The sequence below is a fragment of the Rosa chinensis genome, chromosome 7 (genome assembly GCF_002994745.2).
Source record: "Rosa chinensis cultivar Old Blush chromosome 7, RchiOBHm-V2, whole genome shotgun sequence".
In the NCBI taxonomy this organism is placed as follows: domain Eukaryota; kingdom Viridiplantae; phylum Streptophyta; class Magnoliopsida; order Rosales; family Rosaceae; genus Rosa; species Rosa chinensis.
This window is the reverse complement of record NC_037094.1, coordinates 69445167-69461578: the sequence shown is the minus strand read 5'-3', so window position 1 is coordinate 69461578 and position 16412 is coordinate 69445167. Positions and strand designations below refer to the sequence as shown.

Below are 16412 nucleotides of genomic sequence, written 5' to 3'. Positions count from 1 at the left end.
TTGGGTGTCTTCAACTGAAGGTACTCCTAGCGTAGGCTATGATCAATATGTCGCCTTAGAAACATTAAGGCACTTGCTTTCACCTTGTTAGACGGTACATCATCTTTGGGGTCAGTGATGGTGGCAGTATAGTCCTTTCCCACAAAGGCAGTTTTTTCTGAGTCCAAAATGTCAAATTCAAGTCGAGTTGGATCAGCCATCTACATAAACAAGAGATAAGATATATAAATTACGCAGACATAAAGACATCCACGTGAATTATTTTCCAAGAATATGAATTAGATCTCAAGACCAAGATTCGTAATGGTCACATTTTTTTCGATATCACGTGAAAATACTTTATCACTGTAATTATGTATTTATAATGCGCATGAATTTTCATTATCAGGGCAAATCTCAATTTATATATAACATGCGAAATAAAACAATGATAGAAGGTACTAACGTAAATTACAAGACATGCTCAAATTTTACAAATAATATATAACAAAATATGTGATACCCACAATAACAGCAATAATATATCATGCTCAAAATGCGAGGTCTGGCTCGACAAGGTAGGATCGGGTGTGAGCTCTAAGAACGAAATGGAGTGGCTCGGATCGAGTGGAAGGGCCGTCGGAGAAATTGAAGGATGGATGTTGGCCGGACGGCGCGGCGCTAGAGGAAGACAAAGGCGGTTCGGACGAGGGACGAGGCCGATCTGGACGGGAGATGGAGGCCAGTCTGGTGGTGTTGCTGTTGGGTGTTGTTGTGGAGGTCGCGTCGGCGAGCAGGGCTTTTTTTTTTTTTTTTTTTTTTTTCCTTCTTCTAGGGTTTTAGTTTTTTTTTTTCTTGGCTATTAGCTCTGAATATGTTGATAATGTGTAAAAGTAAAATGAGAATTGATATTCATTTGATAGTCCCTTTATATAGTGAGAGAATTACAATGGAAATATCAATTACAATAATGATAGTAAATGCTAATTGAGCTGTGATCGCAATTCATTAATTTCCTATTCATTAATTACTTCGACGAAGACATATAATATGTTTTTCGTTTAACACAAAAACAAAAAAGTGAAAAAAAAAAATAAAATAAAAAAGGGCTACGTTCGCGCCATCCCTTAAGCGCAAATGACTCGGACGGCCCACACAAAAACAGAAGAGACACGAAAATGAGACGCACGAAACATGTCGCACGTGGCAATCGCCGATTCCGTCAAGTCTCCAAAACCACAGAGCCCGCCTTTCTTAACCGCCGTTTGCCACAGTCAGTATTCCTCGTCTCCCTTTCACTCAAACTCCCGCAGCTTCTCTCTATCAACTTCAATCTTCCGATGGAGGTTTCGGAAGCCCCTCCCTTCCGGCCAAGAGATCGCCGCCCGGACGCCCTCGGAAACTTCCCTAGTCCTCTCCAACAAGCTCATCTGTACCCTCTTGGAATCGTTCTCTCCTCGCGACGTTGCTCGCCTCTCCTGCTTTAGCAGGTTTGTTCCTCAATTCTCTCTGTTGGATTTTGAATTTTCGGATATAAAATATGAAATGTTGCTCGTGAGATTTTGTTTGTGGATTTTGATTATTGTTTTGTGTATAGAATATCGAATTCTTATCTGTGTTTAAATGCAGTGTGATGTATATACTTGGCAATGATGAGCCACTCTGGTTGGGTTTATGCCTCAACACATCGTGGAAGAAGACGGTGCTGCATTTGTATGTCTCAGACTTTAAGCTATGATTTAGTTTTTGGAATTTGACACTGTGTCTAGTAGTTTTTGCGAAGTTTGTGGTTTTCGTTTGAAGGCAAAAGTATGAGAACTTATATTGTTGTGCATTTCGTGCGGGGAGAATGTGTCGTATGAACGCAACAACGCTTGCAGAAAACCACTGAATTTTGATGGTAAGGATGTTATGCCTTTCGAATAGCATCCTCATTTTGGTGGATCATTTTGTTTATGATGTTGAAAACTTTCTTTTGAGGTTTTCCCTGGCTCATTGCCTATCGACTTGGTGCAGGATTTGACTCTTTGTTCTTGTACAGAAGATTATACAGGTGTCATACCACTTTAGATGGCTTTTCTTTTGACAGTGGGAATGTGTAAAGAAAGGACAAAATCAGAGTGGAAGAGTTTTCTTGTGACTATGATGGGAAGAAACCGGTATACAATGATTCATATTTTTAGTTCATAATACAGATTGAGTTAAAACAGTGGACGTCAAATTTCTATTTTCGCTCTTCAATTATGTTTGGGCACATCGTTCTATTCAAAAATGATTTTACATCTGTGAAAGAAGAATGCTCTTATATGATGCACCAGTTTGTTTTGCACTTGAGAAAATTACTATTTCAGTTCCTACCCCACTCAACCAACACCTTAGCAGACCATATTTCTCTGATTGCTAATTCCGCCACACCAGTGATGCCACCACCCTCTCTATCACCACAAATTAATATTCTGGTCACAAGGGCATCAGCATTACGGCATTTCCTTAGCTGAAATTGTAATACACAATGCTCTATAGGGCCGTTTCTTTTTTGATGGAAACTCCCATTGTTTTTCTGGCGACTCAATTATTTTTCTGGTAAGATGTGTTGTGGTAACTCAAAAGATTTTCACTGCAGATTGAACCAAATGTTCAGATTTTAATTGCAGGCATCAATTCTGTTAGAAAAGGGGGAGATTGAACCTTTGACCTTTTTTGCCAAACTGTTTCCTTAATAGATTGGCCTTGTACTTTAGAAAATTTTATCACTACTAATGTGCTAGTACCTACAGATTGGTGGTTTATGTTGTTCACATACACTGTTGCTGAAAACTTTATCAGGTTTTGCTCACTGGATTAGCTGATGCATGGCCTGCAAGGCATACATGGACACTTGACCACTTATTGCAGAATTATGGAGATACAGCTTTCAAGATTTCTCAAAGGACCTCACGTAAAATCTCAATGACATTCAAGGATTATGTTTCATATATGAAAGTTCAGCATGATGAGGATCCGCTTTATATCTTTGATCACAAGGTACATACTTGGTTCTATGTGTGGTTGAGAAGTTGTTAATTTTCATTTATTTTATTTTCTTCTTTTGATGTGTGAAGTGACTTATTTCTTAAACAGTTTGGAGAGGTCGAACCTGGCTTGTTGAAAGATTACAGTGTACCTTATCTATTTCAAGAGGACTTTTTTGATGTTTTGGACAAAGATAAGCGACCTCCATTTAGATGGCTCATTATTGGTCCCCAGAGGTCTGGTGCTTCTTTTGCATGTTGATCCAGCTCTGACCAGTGCCTGGAATACGCTTCATGTGGTCGTAAAAGGTAAAATCCTCTTCTTCTTTTTCTCTCTTCTTAGAAAGATCATGTATTTGTGAATTTGATAATGTTAATGTATTTTGCCGTGCTTGCATGTAGTTAAGGACTTCGGTTTGGTTTAAATCTTGCATGCTTTGAAAATACTATATTCTTCCACATTTTTGTCGTAAAGGCTCCTGCAATGCTGTTGCTAACTTGCATACTTGCTGGACATATTTGCTCCTTTGTAAGAAAGGTGAATGATTGGGTTTACTTTGGTTTGTTGAGCTTTTCTTTATTCCGTTCATCTCCTCAGTCCCCCCTCCCACACACAGAGGAGAAACCCTTCATCATTTGGAATGTTGATCTGTTGCATGCTTATACATTCTCCTCTATCTGTATGGTCTGTGGATGATTTGGTCATGATCTTATGCTATTCATTTTTTTTTATTTGATGAAAATTAATTTTCTCCTTTTCTCCTTCTGCAATTAAAGTAACTGACATCCAAGAGCTAATCAGCGATTCTGTTTGTTTAGGTGGGCCTTGTATCCTCCAGGAAGAGTACCTATAGGTGTCACAGTACATGTAAACGAAGAAGACGGTGATGTCAATATTGAAACTCCAACTTCGTTGCAGGTATTTATTTAGATACCCTAGTTAGTCGTCTGCAACTTCTCATAATATCTGTTGCTTTGCGGTTTATAAAGTTATCTTTTGTTTATTTATTTATTTGTGTCTTCAGTGGTGGCTAGATTTTTATCCACTTCTTGCTGATGAAGACAAGCCCATAGAGTGCACCCAAATGCCGGGGGAGACAATTTTCGTTCCTAGTGGATGGTGGCACTGTGTCCTAAATCTTGAACCATCTATTGCTGTTACCCAGAACTTTGTAAATTCTAAGAACTTTGAATTTGTGTGCTTGGATATGGCACCTGGTTATCGTCATAAGGGAGTTTGCCGTGCTGGATTACTTGCAGATGATGAAGGCAGTATTGAGGATTCCACAAATCATATACTCTATGATAAAGATGATTATAATTCCTCAGATATGACTAGGAAAGTAAAAAGAGTCAGAACTCTCAAACCTGGAGAATATCCAAGTAGTGAAAGAACTAGTAATGGCGCTCAGGCTTTTTCTTATGATGTAAATTTCCTAGCCATGTATCTGGATGAAGAGAGAGATCATTACAACTCTCCTTGGAGCTCAGGCAATTGCATAGGGCAACGAGAAATGAGAGAATGGTTATTCAAGCTTTGGGTTGGAAAACCAGGAATGAGAGACTTAATCTGGAAGGTACTTTTCTTATTACCCTATTCTTTAGCTTTCCAAATTGGCTGACATACGCACATGCACAGACAAACGTTACAATGAAGAAATTGGCAATGATAAATATATTAAGAGATCTAGAATGTTCATTTTTATCTGTCTACAAATATTGTAGTTGTATTACTTTGATTTTCATTTCTCTATGAAGAGCTTGATGAGTGTCGGGAACATTAAGATTTTTACACTTGGAAGGCTGTCCTCTGTGACATTAAGCAATCAAACAAGAATCTTTCCAGTAGACAAAATTATTCTTTTCTTTGTTCAGTCATATGTCTAAACTGGTAGGCTTTTTGTCCAAAGATGTACATCTACCTTTGACAGGTTTCCCTCTACATTAGTGACTACCACTTTTACTTTCATGCTTACAACTAATAACCTTATTCATGTCTAGAAAACAAGGGTTGTTCTCTCCTATGCGCAAGTTATTTCCTTTTGGTTTGTGAAAAGCTGAAGCTTTGGTTTCATTTCCTATACTTTTCACTTATAATTCAATTATTTGTTCTTGTGAATGTCAGGGAGCATGTCTTGCACTAAATGCGAGCAAATGGTCAGAATCCCTGGCAGAAATTTGTGCCTTCCACAAATTGCCTTCTCCAACAGATGATGAGAGGCTTCCTGTTGGCACGGGTAGCAATCCTGTAAGTTTGTTTTTCATAACGTATAATGCAACAATTTTATATACTTATCTGCACTGATGTCTCCATATTTAGAGTAAACATACTTGCACTTATTACTCCTTCAAATATCTGAACTCATATAAAAAAGGAAAACAATGGCTAGCCATCGTAAACTAGTTTTTTTCTGGCGTAAAAAAGGTTCCCCTATATTACTATTAAATATGAATTTACATCTTGAATTCATGGTTTCAACAATTTTTAGGAAGACCAATGCCGGGAAAGTCTAGAGTAGTTTCTTACATAATGTATTTATGATAAGATCATTAACCATTGAGTCTGTTGGATCAGAGCTGTGGGTGGAGGGGACTATGGGCATATTGGTTAACAGTAGGCCCCATAGCATATTAATGTTGGACTGAGCCACCACAGAACTAAATGTACCAACTTTAAGTATTCTACACATTATCACTTTGCCCCTTGAAAGTTACGTTAACGAGTAAGGGGTTAGGAGATTTAATCGATGACGTTGAGGGTTTTGCAGAAAATAGTATTCTGTTGGCATCCATCTTTTTATTATTAGTTTGTTGATTCATTATAGTCAAAGAACTTGTAAGTTCAGATGTTAACTAATGTAGCATCCTACAATAACAACGAATGCTATGAGTATTGATGCACAGATGTTCTTATATGCCTAAGCATTATTGTTAAGATGATCTGATGTGTCTTTTTCCAACAGGTTTATCTCATGAGCAACTGTGTAATCAAAATTTTTGTTGACGGAGGACTGGAAACGTCACTTTATGGATTAGGTGCTGAGGTATATAATCGTACTTGTACTCTGCTTTTCTTGCTGCACTTTTGACATCCATCTAATATCTTAGTGCGCATTTGCAGCTTGAGTTCTACAGTCTCCTAGGCAAAGTCAAATCCCCTCTGAAAAATCACATACCTGACATTTTGGCAAGTGGGATCATTTATCTTGAAAATGGAACTTATAAAATTGTACCTTGGGATGGCAACGGAGTTCCTGATGTGATTGCTAAGTGCAATTTTATTCCGGAGAAGGTCAAAGGAGATGTTTCTCCTTTTGGTGTATGGAGGAAGAAACAATTTGAATACAGAAAAGCTGGGGTCTCAACAAACGAATCCATCAGTTCAGTTGAATATACAAGGATATGGCCATATCTCATAACAAAACGATGCAGAGGAAAAATATATGCAGAGTTGTAAGTGCTATTAGAGTTTAAGTTCTTTCTCTTAGTTCAATCCTCTTATTTTTGTTTTTCTTTTTTTCTTCTCTGCTGTTTTAGATATGTCATATGAAGCATTAGCACAAATTGGTCATGATTTTTATTGCACTTTGCAGAAGAGATACTGTGTCACGGGAAGATGAATTGAACTTAGCTTCCTTCCTGGGAGAGCAGCTCTGTAACCTCCATCTCTTGCCCCATCCACCTCTTAATATCTCAACTTTCTCAGATATTGAACAGGAATCAGATTTTCCCTTCACCCGCGGTAGTATAGAAGCTGTTCCCAATAAATCAAACATTCCTGCTGAATGGGATATATTCATTAGAACTCTATCCAAGAAGAAGAAGGATGTCTCAAGTCGCTTGGTTAAATGGTATTTCTGTGCCTTTTACAAGAAGGTTTTTTGTCTATTACTTTTTCAGAACGTGTGTAATTTATAGCAAGTGTCCTATAATTACCTTCTTTCACCTTGTAGGGGAGATCCAATTCCTAGTACACTCATAGAGAAAGTTGACAAATACATCCCAGATGATTTTGCCAAGTTTCTGTACATATTCAAGGTGGGTATACTACATACCACATTCCACCTTCAATACACATGTGAAGATGAGTTTCTGTCAAAGTCAATTTCCTGTATATAAACTTTAAAAAACATATCTACATGGTGAATCAAGTCTTATTGATTTTTAACATCTCAACCCTATTTGGTGTCAGGATGAAAATGGTGTAAGCAATGTTGGTAAAAGTTGTTCGTGGATACACTCTGATATCATGGATGACAACATTCACATGGAACTATGTGGTTTTAATTCTTGTGTCATTGGCAATGCCAAAAACACTTGCCTGGTAAAGAATGGTTCCTTGAATGTTGATGGTGACCGTGCAGAGAGGAGAACATGGTGCCCTAGCCACATTCTTGATTTCAGTAATCTTTCTATAGGTTGGTGCTTATTTATCATTTTGTGGTTACCTTTTAGTAAATTACAATTCGATTTCTACTATTAAATTTAAGTTTTCAACTCTTCTTTGCAATATGGGGGATCTGGACCCTCTCATCATGCACTTTTCCATGCGTCTATGACCTTGATATAGAGTAGACACATAAACTCTGTATCAGGTGCGGAAAGTGTGTTGTTTAAAGCATGGCAACTTGTACAAAACAGCACATGTTTAAAGCTTGAGTTAGGCCACAAATGAACAGAAATCACCTAGCCCTAAACAGCGATTACACAACCGAAAGTCGCCAGAAATAGAATTGAGATGTCTCTGATATATTGCTTTCTATATCTTGATGACTCGAATGATTTATTTTCAGGTGATCCCATCTATGATTTGATACCCTTATACTTGGATATATTCAGAGGAGATTGCTGCCTGCTTAAGGGATTTTTAGATAGTTATAAACTTCCTTTAGTGAGACAAGCATCACCTCATGAGTATATTGAGGGTGGCGACAAGTTTGGACGACTTTCATACCAGGCCATGTAAGTAATGATTCCCTCTTTATGGTTGCTTATGCTGTTTTGTCAATTTATATCTTCTCAGTATATCAGTTAATGGTCTTATTTATCTAGGAGAATTTGGCTCTTTGGTTTGAATTATCCATGTCCTATCTCAACCATGAGAAAAATGTGGTATGCATCAGATTGAGGTGTGCAATACCTTAGATATACAGCTAGGTGACAATGAGAATGAGAGGATTCTTGTAATTCTACATATTTAAAAATTTCCACAGAGCAAACCAATACTTGATGCATTTAAACTGATGTGCCTTGACATCGTTAAGATTCTTGAACAAGTATATCTTTTGTTTGAAAAGGATGCGTACATTCTGAATATAAGCAGTCAAATGTCCGGATTCTCGGTTGTTTGTCTTCTGATGTAATCTGATGTTTATATTTTACCCATTTTGTTGTGAACTATTGCCCAAACAATGACAGTGGTCAAATTTGTTCTGGATCACTTGTGTAGGTGCTACTGTATTCTACATGAAGAGAATGTCCTGGGAGCAATTTTTAGTCTCTGGGACGAACTCAAGATGGCAAAATCATGGGAAGAAGTTGAACAGGTCGTATGGGGCGAGCTAAACAACTACAAAGGCTTTCCTGGATCATCCACATCTCTCTCTTTGTTGGAGCCGAAAACTCCCTCAACATTATAATACTTTTGAAAGCAGACATTTGTAAACGTGATCGTTTCTTTCTCAATTATTTTCCGTAGTTAGTTATTTATTTTTTCTACCTTGTTATTTCTAATTTATTGCTATGTCTCACGGCAATCTCAAGATAATACGATCACAATGCTAAGGCCTTTGTTGCGAGTATCATTGAAAATTGAGACCAGTTAAGAGGCACATGTAATGTAAAATGTAAGCAGGGAGAGCTTTTAATGAGGAATGTTAAAATGAGGACTTTCTAATCAACGGTTGGGAGACTCACTTTTCGATTACATTATGACAAATCAATCAGAATATTTTTGAATTTTTTTATTTTTTATTTTTATTTTTTAAATTGCTAATCTGTCAAGTCTGAACCGTTTATGTTCATAAATGATAAATCACGATTATAAGTGCCTTAACGATTTTCAATTTGATTGAAAAATTGCATAAATGATCGACACATGAATATCTAGACATTTAATAGTTGATTTGAGGAAATGTGATCGAAAAGTAGAGTCCTCATGAAATTCTCATTTTAGTGGTCTTCATTAGAAACTTTGATAAGCATATTTTCTCAAGATAAAGTAATGAGAGTGCATAATAGATTAAAAGCCCAACATCAGAAGTTCATTGGCCTCATTGTTCAAAATTTAGAAAATTAACTTAGGTAGAGGGTGTTGTAGAGGGTCAATAGCCTGACATCACAAGTTCAGGAACTCCTTTGGTTCACATCCGTCCATTTAATGGGCCTGATAGGATTTTTTCTCTTGTTTTTTCCTTCGTTGATATTGAGCTCACCAAACACTCCATGAGGGAGTAGAACTCTAGACGCTCTACAAACTTGATTCACGCCTGTCTTGCGTATCAATCGCCTTGTGGTGCAATTCAACTCATTAACAAAGTCATCTCGTGGATGAGTTGCACATGAAGCTCTAAAATCATCCATACTTATGAACTCCCAATTGATGAAAAATAATTACAACGACTCTTGCTTTGTTGAGCTAGGAATTTTATTTAGTCGTATAGTATTTTTCACGGATACTCACTCACGTGGCAAGAAAATCAAACTTTCAGAGCTAGCCAATGAATAGAGAAATAAAAAACATGAATTTGTTGAAGATGGAAAATCTCACATTAAAATAAATAGGTGGTCTATTACTAATTGTACTAAGCATTTTGTGTTAAAATTTTATAGAAAATTACATGTAAGTGTCATTTTGAGACTTATATTCGTCATAAAGCCACCTGCATTTTTTTGTACAAATAAGGCCATCTGCATCCACATATTATTTTGTTTGTGACGATTTTACCCTTCTACCCAATAAACTCAATTCCATCCTCATGAATCATGATCGATCTGTAATCGCTCTCTCTCTCCTCAGTCACAGTCTCTCTCTCTCTCATAGATCACAGGTCTTCACGTTCTGGTCTCCGCCTCCGATTCCGCCTCTGATTCCGGTGACCACCGGCACGATGCTCCCCCGCCTCCCTCTCCCTCTCTCTCTCTCCCCCCCTCTCCCTCTCTCTCCTCGATCACAGTTCTTCACATCTCGGTCTCCGACTCCAATTCTGGATAGCACCGGCATGGTGCTCTCTCTCCTCGATCACATACAGATCTTCACGATGCTGGTTCACTCTAATTCCACCGCCTTATTTCGGTTGATGACTGGGAGGATGCAGCTCCGGAAACCGGAATTGGATTGGGGAATTTGAACAATTCGGCCGGAAGGACCCCGCTCTACCGTTTTTTGTTCGATCTGATGCTCTTCGATCTTCGTCGAGTTCAAATCTATGAGATTTTGTACAATTTTTTTGTTTGAATTCCCCTGAATTTCAGGTCGTGCAGAAGACGACGGCGACGAACAAGCTCCGATTGGAGCTACCTTACTAGAGGCAAACTCGAACTCAGATCTCTCTGATTCACTACTCTACTCATATCTCGGCTATCGGAAAGTTGCAAGAGGTCCTTGCACTTAATTCCGACGTGCACTTGTGCTCGGAAGAAGCGAGATTGTTGGAGAAGGAGACTGACAGCGAAAGACGACGGTAACAAAGCACCAATTTCAAAATTTCGATTTCAGTAGATGTTTGATTTGTGCATTTGTTCTCTTATATATGTCTAGAAGTACTGGTTAATTTTGTGATTTTGATTAGTTAGTTTCTTAAGTTTGACGATGAGGTGGAACAGAGTTATCAGATGCTATTTGAAATCATGTTGAGCAATTGAGAGTTTGTAATATGACGCTACTTGATTAATCTGCAAGTACAGTACCATTTCAAATCATGCTGAGTAATTGAGAGTTTGTAATATGATGCTACTATAAACTTAATTTAGAGTTTTGTCAGACTTCTTATATGTTGTGGATGAAATTGGATCTTAATTGTATGCATCATTGTTAAGTTTTGATGTTATGGTATCTATGTTTCTGATGGTGTTTTATTCTGGTTTGTGTCTTTGTTTTTGTGGTTGAATTCTGGCAATATTTGTCTTGCATCATTTCAGAAAGAGAGCAAGTGAAGCGGTTTTTAATGCTGGTGAGAATAGCTTTCGGAGTTGGTAAGAGTAGCTTTCATTTTTGGTGAAAGTAGCTTTTTGTTGTTGGTGAGAAGAGTTTTTGATGTTGATGAGAGTATTTTTTGTTGTTGGTAAGAGTAACTTTTGGTGGTGATGATAGTAGTTTTTGGCGTTGTTGAGAGTAGCTTTTGTTGGCAGTGAAGGTAGCTTTTGGTGATAGTAGCTTTTTACAGTGGTGATAGTAGCTTTTTGAATCAGTGAGAGTAGCTTTTGTTGATGGCTAGAGTTGCTTTTGATACTGGAGTAGCTCGCTAGTGTTAGTGAGAGTAGATCTGTGGTGTTGGTGAGAGTAACTTTTGTTGTTGGTAAGAGTTGCTTTTGGTGTTGGTGAGAGCAGCTTTCGTTGTTGGTGAGAGTAGTTTTCTGTTGCTTGTGAAAATAGCGTTTGTTGCTGGTGAGAGTAGCTTTTGGTGTTGGTGATAGTAGCTTTTATTAGTGGGGATAGTAGCTTTTGGTTTTGGGGAGAATAAGTTCTTTTTGGTAAGGAGTAGCTTTTGTTGCTAGTGATAGTAGCTTTTGTCATCTCGCCGGAGGTTGTCGGAAATCTCACCAGATTAGCTTTTGTTGCCAGCGACAGTAGCTTTTCATGTTAGTGACAGTAGCTTTTGTAGTCACCGGAGTTGGCCGGAGGTCAGCCGAAAGTTGACCGGAGTTCGCTGGAAGTCGGCCGGAGACTCGTCGGAGTTGACCGGAGACCCGCCGGTGTTGGCCAGAGACCTCGCCGGAGAGGGATAGAAGATGATTGTTGACTTTTTACTCTAGTGGCATTGATGTAAATATGTTGATTTTTATATCCAAAATTTAACACCGTTTTTAATCTAGTGGCCTTATGAGGGAAAAAAAATAGTTGGTGGCCTTGTGACTAAAAAAACATTCAAATATGCACTTATATGTAATTAACCCTAAATTTTACACCTAGTTGGAGAAGTCTTTAGCTTTGTAACGTATCAGTGCAACGTCAATTAATAATGAATAACGTGGGCTACACTTGTTGTTTATCAGAAGTCAGCAAATTTTCCTAATCAAAGAACCTACCTATATTAAAATTCCCATTGCAGCTCCTTTACATCCTCCGGTTCAAAAGACCAGTGACTTAATTGTTAATAAGCAATGGAATGGAACTTTGATCAATCAGATTTTTCACGCCGAAGATCGCTTTTTGATTCTTTCTAGTCCTTTGAGCTTGAGGGATGTACAGAAGGTATAATTTTATGATTCCAAAGGAGCATTCACAGCTAAGAGTGCTTATAAAATGCTGGTGTCGGGTTTCAATAGCCTTTGGAATAGTATGCAAATGTCCCAGTGATGCTTTGGAAGAAATTGTGGAAGACTAAGATGCCTGCCTCGGCCAAGGTATGTATTTGGAAGATTCTACATAATAACTTGCCGGTTAAAACTCGTTTGCTTGAGAAGTTTGTGGCACTAGAAAGTACTACTTGTGTTCTTTGTGATGTGGGGAGGAGACTTTGGATCATTTGTGTAGAAGGTGTCCTTTTACACAAGATGTATTCAGTACTCATCCGGCTTTTGGATTGTGTTTGGAGGTGGATATGATGGCTCTACCTCTGGTTGATTGGTTCCTTTTTTGTTATACTACACTTCCTAAGGATGCTTGGGCTTTTCTCCTGTTCTTTTTTTGGGGGGTTGGGGGTGGGGAACGTAATTTGCGTGTTTGGGATGATAAAAGCACTAGTGCGGCGGACTTGGTCTTTGGGTTGAATGCTAGGTTATGTGACTACCGCTTTCATAATCGAACCCCACAACGGGGCTTGGTAGGAGGGCGAAGTTAGGGCTGGATGGCTCCCCCAGATGGATGGTTGAAAATGAATATGGATGGCTCTTTCGATAGTAATACCAAACACCGGGGGGGGGGGGGGGGGGTGGGGAGGGATTGGAGTGATCCTTATACATTCTTCGGGTGCTTGTGTATGTGGGTTTTATAGAACAATTAATAATGTTCCTTTAGTAGAACAGGTTGAGGTTTTGGCGAGGAGGGCAGCTGTCTCCCATGCTTTAGAGCATGGCCTTTCTCTGGTTATCTTTGAGATAGATTCTTTATTACTTGTTCAAAGTGGAGCGTCATCCCCCATACCTCCTCTTTGGGTTGTGTCTATGATGATATTATCTCCAATGGGTCATATTCTTATTTTACTCATGCTTATTATCAAGCCAATACTGCAGCTCACAAATAGTTAATCAGGCTCATTTTTTTTTTCCCTCAAGATGTTGGTTGGGGATCTGTTCTCCCTTTTTCATTTTGAATGTAATTGAGAAGGAATTTTCTCCTAATTAATAGAGTTGTTAGTTGATTAAAAAAAAAAAAAGAAGGAGCATTGATTCATGATTACATGATCTGCCATTTACACTGAAGTGAGTTTATGAGTAAATGACCAATTTTTTTTTTTTTTTGAGAAAAGGAGATACTTTCATTCATATATCCATGGCCAGAAGGCACGTACATCGAATGCTGTCTTACACCAAAATCATACATGATATAAGCTACCAGGCAAAGGACAGGTGACCCTCACTGTTAACACATGCGCTCACTTATTGAGCCTACATACAGGAGATAAATCCTCACTACAAAACCTCTCTTTGAAAAGTAAACCTAGTCGCCTAGAGACCTCAATTGGTGTACAATTAGAGAGAACTAAGAAGCAAGTAGTAAAAGACTCAATGTCAAGTACTAGGCAGGGAGACCCGGGAACCAAAAGCTTCCCAAGCCCCTGTCTCGAGAATCCTCCGTCATAACTACTCAAGAGGATTTGCTAGAGGCACGAAAGTGCGTAGTTCCCTAACAAAATTAGAGAGTAATACAAACCTAGGATTCCCAAAGCAACGAAATATACTAGTAACTAAAAACAGTAAAATAAAATAAATCATCTTGAACCCCGAGTAAAACCCCAGGCCCAAGATACTTCAGGTCCAGACCAGGCCCATCACCGGATTAGGGCTCAAGAGCTCCAGCCACTGAGCCCGGCCCACGAAATGTGCTGCACAGACAGCCCAACCACCACCATCGTGCTTCCAATCCCATCACGCCGTTGCTTGCAGATCCCAACCTCCGGCGAAGTCACGTCGTCGATCAGCACCGCAAACTGCCCTCCACTGCACGCACCGAAGCCCGTCCATCCCTGCTCGTCGCCCTCATCCGCTGAAAGCACTGAGAATGATCCATGAGCCTCCAACGATTTCATGGCTAGATCCGAATGGATCAAACCCTAGAAACCACCAGAACAGATACGTAGCCCAGCCACAAACCCAGCGATAGCAGCGAGATCCAAAACGGATCCGATCAGGCTCCACCCTCTGCCGCGTACCTTCTGCCTGTGTCGACACTGCCGCCAGCCAAAGACATGGCCTAAGGAGCCCATACAGCCCCAACCGTCGCTAGCTCACATCGTCAACCCATCCGGCCGCACTCGACGACCGCCGGCGAGGCCAGAAGCCATCGTCAGAGTCGAGGCGCAGCCGGACAGGCACAGTCGGCAACTTTTCTCTCAAAGTTCTCTCTAGGTTTTCCTCTGAGTTTCTCTCCGTGGGATATTTTTATAGTGTAGATTGTAAAAATGTGATAATGACCAATTTGATTTGCTTGCAGGTAATAGAAGAGAAAATATGACTTATTTGGGATTGTGAAAATGAAACAACCCATAAAAAAAAGAAGAAAAAAAAAGGACTATCATCTGTTTGCTCCCTATACTTTTCCTCAAAAATCAGTTCAGTTTCTCACATTCTAATTTCATCTAAAAATTCCGTAGCCTCTCAATTTCCACCCAATAAGTCTACTCCTTCAAGTCTCTGTCCAAATGTTTCAGTTAACCAGCTGAGATGGCAAATCCTTTTATGCCAACTCAGTGTCGTGGGATCGATTTAAAAGATAAAATTTCTAGTTTAATCCTGACTTCCTCCCCTCCTTCTTCCTCCTCTATTACCCATCTAACTTCCTTCCTCTTTCATTCCAACCACCCTCTCCCATGCCACCACAGCCTTCCCTTCCATTCCAGGCACCACCATGTCTCTCTCTCTCAAAGCCTCTACATGTACTGCAGACTCCTCAAGTCTCTCTCTAAGAGCAAGTCCACCGGTTGATTCTTGACTGGTCACCAGCTAGGAAAAGCTGAGGTGGTGACCATGGAGGAGAAAAACGCAGCTCCACCGGTAGCTTCTTGACCGGGCAAAATCTTGACTTTCTTGACCGAAGCCAAGAAAAAAGCCAAAGGCTTGACATTTTTCTTGCCCAGCCAACCCATCTGCCAGCTCGGCCCAACCCTGAATGTGGGTGACGTCAGCACCAGAAATCTTCACAGTCGGAGAAGCGAAGCCCAGAAAGCCGGAGAAGTCGCCGGCAGCGAGGAACCGTAACGGAGACAGAAAGAACCCAGAAACACATTCGTCAAAACTCGGTCGAATTGAAAAACTAATTATACAGACGTGTAGAGCATGACGAGGGAATGAATTTCCATACCACATGCAAGCAAATCGGTGACCGGAGTCGCCGGAAAACACCACAGAACCGCCGTAGCAGTCGTTGCTTATCACCGTCGATTCTCTGTTCCGTTCAGTGCATGGATGATCCAAGGGCAAGGGGTTGCTGGCGACGGTGAGACGAAGACGATGGTATCCGCGCTCCACCGTGGAGTGGTCGGAGGAGCGATTTCCGGTAGGGTTTCCTGCCGGGTCGCGCTGCGTCTCGGGTCAGAGAGCACCGAGCTCTCTCTCTCTCTCGAATTTTCCTGTCTCTTCCCACAGTTTAAAGTGAATAGATGTGTCCCATTAATGAATGACGGCTAGGATCAATCGGTGGGAAAAGGTGGATGGCTAGGATCGTGCCACCTGTTTCTCTTTCTTAAATTAATTTCCCAAAATTCCAAAAGTTCGGACAACCACGAAAAATAGCCCGGTGATCCGAATAATTCTCCGAAAATTTTCACGAACTCGTCGTGACGTGCATGTATTGGGTTGTAATGGTAAGAAAAAAAATGAATAGTAAAAATCGATGAACAGTGAAAAGTGAACAGTCTTGACTGGTCAAGAAAAAAACGGGTGGAAACCCATGTCCAGTGGCAGTGAACAGTAACTTGACTGGTGGATGCCTCGACTTTTCGACCTTGACATTTCTTGACTATGGGTGAACTTGCTCTAAAGACTCAATCTTTAAAAAGGGCTTCACCGTTTCTCTCTATGTAGTCTCCGCCATATCCAACGGCT

General features: G+C 39.9%; 1 pseudogene; it reads left to right on the top strand.

Moving 5' to 3' along the window:
* Nucleotides 1-1203: 1203 nt before the first annotated feature.
* Nucleotides 1204-8675, top strand: LOC112180672 (annotated as a pseudogene).
* The last annotated feature ends 7737 nt before the right edge of the window (nucleotides 8676-16412 follow it).